The sequence below is a fragment of the Malus domestica genome, chromosome 13 (genome assembly GCF_042453785.1).
Source record: "Malus domestica chromosome 13, GDT2T_hap1".
Classification (NCBI taxonomy): Eukaryota; Viridiplantae; Streptophyta; class Magnoliopsida; order Rosales; family Rosaceae; genus Malus; species Malus domestica.
Genome location: NC_091673.1, coordinates 27,703,407 through 27,711,527, shown reverse-complemented (window position 1 = coordinate 27,711,527; position 8,121 = coordinate 27,703,407).

Here is an 8,121-nt window from a genome sequence, read left to right as displayed (position 1 = left end):
AAGATCATGGTGGTTTCTTTCTTGGCTTTGCCAACCGGAATTGTAGCATTGATGGTAGCTCTTATGTTCTTTGCAATAAGAAGTAGTTTCTGCCAGAAACTTCCAAAGCAATGAAATTGAACTTATTACGGTTCGACAATTCGCTGATTGGAGAGAGTAAGTTTGTGCATAATGCCCGTGGGAAAAGAATCCATAAGCAACAAGTTAGAACATTCAGATTCTATAGGCATGTTTGGTTTAATTAAAGCATGAAAAACTTTGGATTTTCATGGATGTATTGTTTTATGAAACTTCAGGCTTCTATGGCACTTTTCAAAACTTCCGATTCGAATTTAATGAATTTCAGGTTCATGGGTACCTACAAACAAACGTAATATATTGAATAATATATAAAGCAACTGAAAACAGAAAGTGTAAATGCGAGTAGCTTCAAGACCCTTTGTGTGAGATAAGTCACTGCCTAAATTTGGGGCTAACTTGAGTTAGGTTGCAGGCCCTAAATTGTTTTTGTTTTCATTTGCTAGGCTGCTAGCTAGCAAGGATAATGGCCTAGTCCCAAAATGGGCTGATGTGAAGAAAACCTAGGACCAAACTTTAGGCAAAAAACCAAGAACGCAACTTGACCCAGGTTGTTAGGTCGAGAGCCCAAACGAACTGGGTTCGACAGAACCCTAGAGCTGTTGTGGAAAGGTGGCACTCTATCGGTCAGGACGCATCCGCCAAGGTCATCATGCCATCATGAGTGATAGTGGTGAGAGTGTGACCGAGAGTAGATCTCGAGGTCTACCCTAGGTAAACAAAAACCTAAACACTAACGAGGAATTCTCGTCATAGAGTCTGTGGTATGATATTTTCAAGAAAATTAAGCTAAAAGTAAATGCAATGAGAAAATCAAAGATAAAAGTACTGTCATATTTCTCATAGCTATCAAAGAGGCGCAACCTTACAGATATATAGTAGAATGAAATGGAAACCCTAATGATTTGGTGCTTTGCACCTTACTGTAACTATTGGGAAAAGATATACAATATGCCAGCTATATAATAGATATATCATATAAAAGTCTAAATGTAATTGTTTGCATCAAATCCACCCCGCTGAGAACAGGCCTACCCTCAAGACTGAAACTGAGGAAAGCGAGCGATGATGTCGTTGCATTTTCCCAAGTTGCATCTTCTTCAGGAAGTCCTTGCCATGAATCAGCCAACGAATCATAGCTTTGTTCTTGACTTTAAACATTCCTCTTTGCAAAACTTTTGTGGGTGTCCATTGCATTACTCTAGCAGTGCAATCCAGAGGTGGGAGGGTGGGTGAGAAAGGGATAGAATCACCTATTCTTTTCTTAAGTAGTGACACATGAAACACATTATGAATTATGGAATTGTGAGGAAACTGCAGAGGATATGCCACTTTGCCAACTCTTGCTAAAATCTTATAAGGGCCATAATACCTTAGAGATAACTTGTGATTTTGGTGAAAAGCAACAGAAGCTTGACGGTAAGGCTGTAGCTTTAGAAAAAACAAATCACCTACTTCAAATTCACGTTGTCCTGTGTCTGTCAGCTTTCTGTTTCATTCTATTTTGAGCCAATAGCATATTATGGCGAAGACGAGATAACAAGTCATCACGTGATTGTAAAGCAATGTCAACCTGATGAACTAGAGTAGAGCCCGGGATATAAGCTTGAATTGTGGGGGGGGGTCGTTTTCCGTAAAATGCTTCAAATGGAGTCATCTAAATACTGGAATGGAAAGATGTATTATACCACCATTCTGCCCAAGGTAAATATATGGTCCAAGATGACAGTTTGTCACCCACAAAGCATCTCAAATAATGTTCAAGCGTCCTATTCAATACTTCCGTTTGCCCATCAGATTGAGGATGGTAAGCAAAGCTTCAACAAAGTGATGAACATTGTGATTTGAAGAATGCATTCCAAAATTGACTAAGAAAGGTGGGATCACGATCACTTATTATGGATCTTGGCATTACATGGAAACGAAATATGTTTTTGATGAAGAGATCAACCATGTTGACTACTGTGTAGGGATATGAAAGTGCTATGAAGTGGCCCTACTTAGTAAGTCTATCCACCACAACGAGAATCACATTTTTGTGTTGTGATGTTGGCAAACCTTCAATAAAATCCAAAGATATGTATTGCCAAGCATCAGTGAGGATTGGTAGAGGCTGCAAGAGACCTGGTGGTCTAATAGCTTCATAATTTTGCCTTTGACACGTATCGCAAGCTGCCACAAATGCCTTGATATCCTTTCTCGTTCCTGGCCACATAAAATTTTGAGACAATCGTTTGTAAGATGCCAAATATCTTGAGTGCCCTACAATGATAGAAGAATGGAATTCTTGGAGCAATGTGTGGCGCTACTATGAAGTTTAAGGAACGAAAAGTCGATACTTATAATACATCATGCCATTTTGAATGGAGTAATTTTTTGGGTGGGGTTGGTTGTTCCAAATGTTGCTGAAAATAACTAAAGCTTCAGGATCGTTTGTGCAAGCCTTTGGTATCTCTTCAATGCCCTAAAAAATTGGTTGTGACAATCCCATCAACATGTGAATTTCTTCTTTCCTTGAAAGTGCATCAGGAACAATGTTTTGAGCACCTGCCTTGTCAACCACATAGTTATAGCCAAGTAACTTAGAGAGTCACTTTTGTTGATTTGGTGTAGTTATTCATTGATCCAAAAAATGTCGAATTGTCTAGTGATCGGTAACAATTTTGAATTGTTGTCCCAACAAATAAGGCCTCCATTTTTAGACCACATACATAACCGCAAGCATCTCCTTATCATATACTGACATATTCAAGTTGGATCCGGACAGTGGTTTGCTAAAAAATGCAATGGGATGTTTGTCCTATGAGAGGACTGCTCTAATTCCAATGCTCGAAGCGTCACATTCCACCGTAAACTGCTTGTTAAAATCTGGTAAAGCTATCACTGGAATGGAACAAAAGGCTAGCTTAAGCTGTTCAAACGTTGCTTCAGAGGCTGGAGTCCATTTGAAGTTGTCAAGTTTCAACACATCAATCAATAAGTGGGCGAGCAATTTTTCCAAAGTCCCACACAAACTTGCGATAATACGGGCCAAACCTAAAAAACCTCTTAGGCCCTTCACATTATGGGGTTTACTCCAATTACGAATAGTTTGTATTTTTTTGTGGATCAACTGCAACTCCACTTGCAAAAATGATATGACCCAAATATTCCACACTACTCAGCCCAAATGAACACTTCAACATTTTCAGTTTCAATGAATGAGTGCGCAGCAAAGAGAAAACCTCATAAATATGTCGAAGATGATCTGACATGTTGGCACTATAAATTAGGATATCATTCATCAGTGATTGAAAAGTTGATGGGGGCATTGGTAAGCCCAAACGGTATCATGAGAAACTTTTAATGCCCTTCATAAGTACAAAATGTAGTCTTTGAAATGTCCTCCGCATTCATTTTGATTTGGTGGTAACCAGATCGTAAATCCAGTTTTGAGAAGATAGTTGAACTGTGCAACTCATCCAACAATTCATCTATTACCATAATTGGATATCAATCTTCCACGGTTACAACATTCAATGCTTGAAAATCAATACAAAGATGCCAAGAGCCATCTTTTTTCTTAACCAAAAGAATTGGGGAAGAGTATGGACTATTACTAGCTTGAATTACACCTGCATCCAACATTTCCTTAATAATATTGTCAATTTCAATTTTCTGAAAGTGCGGATACTTGTATAGGCGCACATTGATTAGGGAAGTGCCAAGGATCAAGGGAATTCGATGGTCGAACATCCGTTCAAGAGGGAGGCATGTTGGCGCTTCAAACAAGTCTTTGAAATGATCAATGAGTTCTCTAATCTCAGGTGAGACTGAAGGCGTAGGTGGCTCAACATATAGGACTAATACCAACTGAGCAATGACCCCCATTTTCTCTTGGTTAAGGAGTTTCATCATCACAAATGAATTAACTATAGAGGCATCAAAGGAAGTTTGTCCTTGTAGACGATAGTGTACTCCATCAACATCAAAATCCATGGTCTTATTCAGGAAATGCCAACCTATCATGCCAAGAGATTCTAGCCACTTTGCTCCTAGAACCAAGTCACAGCCTGATACTGCTAATAACAAAAAATCTCTTTTTAAAGTATAGCCTTGCATTTCCACCATTACATCATGTGCCAAGCCCTTAGTTGTAAGAGTTGCATCATTGGCGACAATAATGCGCTTGTTAATGGCAAAATTGATTCTCAGTCCCGCTTTCTTTGCCACAACCGGATTTAAAAAATTATGAGTTACCCCACAATTAATGAACTAACTGACTTACCTGATTCCCAACCTTACCCTCAAGTCTCATTGTTCGTGGGTACATGGATCCGGTGAGGGAACACATTGAAATAGGTTCTTCCTTATTTGTTAAATCACAAGTATCATCATCATCAGTATTTGGGATTGAGACCTTGCATACTTATGATTAGGGGCATAAGTTTTTGGACAAAAAAACACTCGTTCTTTCTCCTATTTTCTTGGTATTCTGCTTGAGCAGGATTCTTGGTGGGGAGAGATGAATTTTGTGAAAAATTGTTGGTTTGTAAGAGGAACTTGTGAAGCTAGTGGAGGGGCTAAATTTATGGTTCTAGAAGTTCTGGGGATTAGATGGAGCTGGCTTAATGGAACGATTAAAGGTTTGAATATTTTGGGTTTTCACATTGTAAATTTGAGCTAATTCCATGGCCTGAGATGGTGAATGGGGAAATTGAACTAATACATCATGTTACAGTTCTTCCTTCAGCCCACCAATGAACACACCCTTAAGTTGGTCATCTGTCCAATCAGGTACCCGGCAAGACAAGCGAGTAAACTCTGTTATATAATCTTCCAAAGGCCCATTTTGTCGAATGTGAGATAACCGAGCCGTGAAACTCGCATGATTGCCTAAGCCAAATCGCTTGAGCAATTCCTCTTCAAATTTCCCCCAATTGTTGCTTTGGGATCGTGATTCAAAAGAGCTCATCTACAAGGTGGCGTCTCCGATTAGGTGCATTGCTACCACTACCACCTTCATATGCCCCGAAACTTCATGATAGGCCAAGAATCTCCTAGCTATGGCAAGCCAACTCAATGGATCATCACTAGAAAATTTAGGCAAATCCAACTTGGGTTTCATCCCACTATGTAATCCTTGGGGTGTTGGTTTTAATTGGAACATATGGTTACCATATGGGCTAGCATGGGAATGAAATTGGTAATTTGGTAATGTTGATAATGGTATTGCAGCTATAGGGTATGGAGGAAGGGTGGCGTTTAAATATGGTGAGGGGTAGGGTATGGAATTTGGAATGGATGTGTGATTAGGGCTATATCTGGTGGTAGAAGGAGATGCTCTGTAGGTCAAGTGGGGGTGCAGTGGTAATTGATTGGAAGAAGGTGAAAAAGTTGTGGCGTAACCCAAGATGGGATGGGATTTGCAGAAATAGGGCTTGATGGTGGGATAACTGTCACTCCTAACACTGTGAACGAAGGTGGCAAAGAAATCGATCCAAAAGTCGGGACCGATGATGTTTTCTCCTTCAACGGCGGCCTTGTTTCGACTCAAATCTGACAAATCTCCTCCAACATCGTTCGTCGGAGGTCAGACTGTTGGTTTTGCAGAGTTGTCTGAAACTGGCTTGCTGATTTGTCAACATTGTGATAGATCGTTGCAACTCCGCCATGCCGGTTTGAAACTCATCCCGGTGTGTGGATAGCGTCGTTATTGTATCTTGCATTGCATAGAGTTGGGTGGTGAGATGTTCTGTTTGGGTGTCCATGGCTACTGTCGCAAAACTCAATTCCATCGGTGGAGCTAGGTTTTTTCTTGCCATAACCTGCCTCTGGTGCCAAATTGGTATGATCTTTTCAAGAAAATTAAGCTAGAAGTAAATGCAATAAGGAAATCAAAGATAAAGTTGCTGTCATATTTCTCATAGGTATCAAAGAGGTGCAACCTTACAGATATTTAGTAGAATGAAATGGAAACCCTAATGATTTGGTGCTCTACATCCTACTGTAACTATTGGGAAAAGACATACAATATGCCAGCTAGATAATAGATATATCATATAAGGGTCTAAATGTAATTGTCTGCATCACTTTGGGATGCTGGCATAGGTGGTGTAGGGTGGTTCACAGGCACTATGAATTGCAGCCCAACCCTTGAGGAATGTCGATGTGGTGCGGAAATTTCATTTTCACCGAGAATTGGTGATGGGCCTCGACTTTGGGCACGGTGGTTTTCGATGCTATCGAAGGGTAGACTGGACGAGGAAGAAGGTAATTTCAACGTTGTCGTTTCTGTGGGTGTTGGGGCCAGGAGTTGCTGGCTACATTGGCTTGGCGGCTTGGTAGAGTCGTGGCTTCCAGCTGCGTCTTGAATGTGATATTAAGGTTTTTTTCTTTCCTTTTAAGCATATTCAATTCACCATATAATGCTAATTTAAGCAGAATCTATAATTCGAATAGTGAAACGTTAGGGTTCAATCAGGTTGAAAAAAATATCAAAAGTTTAGGCTGTATTTTAGAAGAATCTAGAATACAGTGATGAATATTGTAAACAGAATTGTCAGAGTTCCTCCTGTAAGGTCGGATTTCCATCTTCAATGCATTGTATCAAGTTCAATAAAAAGACGAAGCTGAATCAATAGCAAGTATATTAATTCAATGAAAAAAATTAATCACAATAACAATGATTGAAATGTAATACTTTCCTGATTAAAGATGGAAAAAACTCTTTTTAACGGAGCGTAAAAAACGTGTTGGTAATATGTTGTGACCTAAAATTTAAATGTGAGAAAGAAAGACCTAAAATTTAGATGTGAGAAAGAAAAAATAGGTGCGGCAGAGAGAAGATAAGGGGTCAGGAATTTTGTGTTATTACTCATCATGTCTAGTATATTTATTTATAGTAAATCCAAAGTCAAATTAGAAAGATCATGTAGATCCAAAAAATTTCAAAAGAAATAGTGTAGTGTTATTCACACATCTATATCTACTTTTCACACATTCTTATTAATTTTTTTGTCATTAATCTTTTTCAATTTATTAGAATAGACGAATTAACATTATGTTTGGATGAGGGAAATAAACATGGAATTTTGGTAAAAGTCAGAATTTATAAATTGATAGGCACCAATTCTCTTGTTTGGATTCATAAACATAGAAATTTAGAATTTCCGCGTGGAAAAAAAACTTGGAAATTGGGACCTCCAAATCCCAAGTTTAAATTCCATGTAAAAAAGTGTCATTTCTCAATTTCTATGATTGAGAGTTTAAAAATAACAAATTCTGTATTCAATTCCATTGTTCTTTTAGGTTAACCAAACAAGAAAATTTACAAATTCTAGAAAATTAGATATAGTAAACCCTTACTATTTTACTACTATTTCATTCCGTTGGGGTGTAGTCAAATTCAGATTTGAGAGTATTGTAAAAGATTAGTCAATTAAAATATTTTAAAGAATTTTAGAATCCATTCAAATCTAGATGTAGTCAACTAAAAGATTTTAGAATCCTCCAACCTTACTGCTTTCTTTTACGTTGTTGAAATTTCACTTTCCTTGTGCGCATTCTGAAATTCTTGGATTTGTTTTATGTCTGACAATTTCCCAGCAACCAAACAGACAAAACCCTGTTTAGGGCTTTTTTTTTTTTTGTACATTAGATACACACAATTTGATATAGTAAACTTGTAGCTCTGTTGGGTTTGTGTTCTTTACTGTTTTTATTGGTGGGTTTCTCTTTTGTAGCTTTAATATACCACAATTTTATGTAAGTTAGGTGAAAAATGTGCTTTGCTTCTAGGTTGGATATATATATTGAACAAAATGTGTGCGTTTAGTCATTGGGTTTTTGATGGATGTGTAAACTAGTTAAACTTAATTGTGTATGCATTTCTTGTTCTTTTTTATTTTGATCATCTAAGGGATAAATGGTTTTGGATGCTTTATTTGTTATTTGCAGCCGTCGTCATCTTTTGATTCCATGGAGTTGGATAAAGACTGCTCAATTGTCCTGGAGCTATCTGAAAGTGACCCACTTTTTGATAAAAAGAAGGTGAGGAACAAC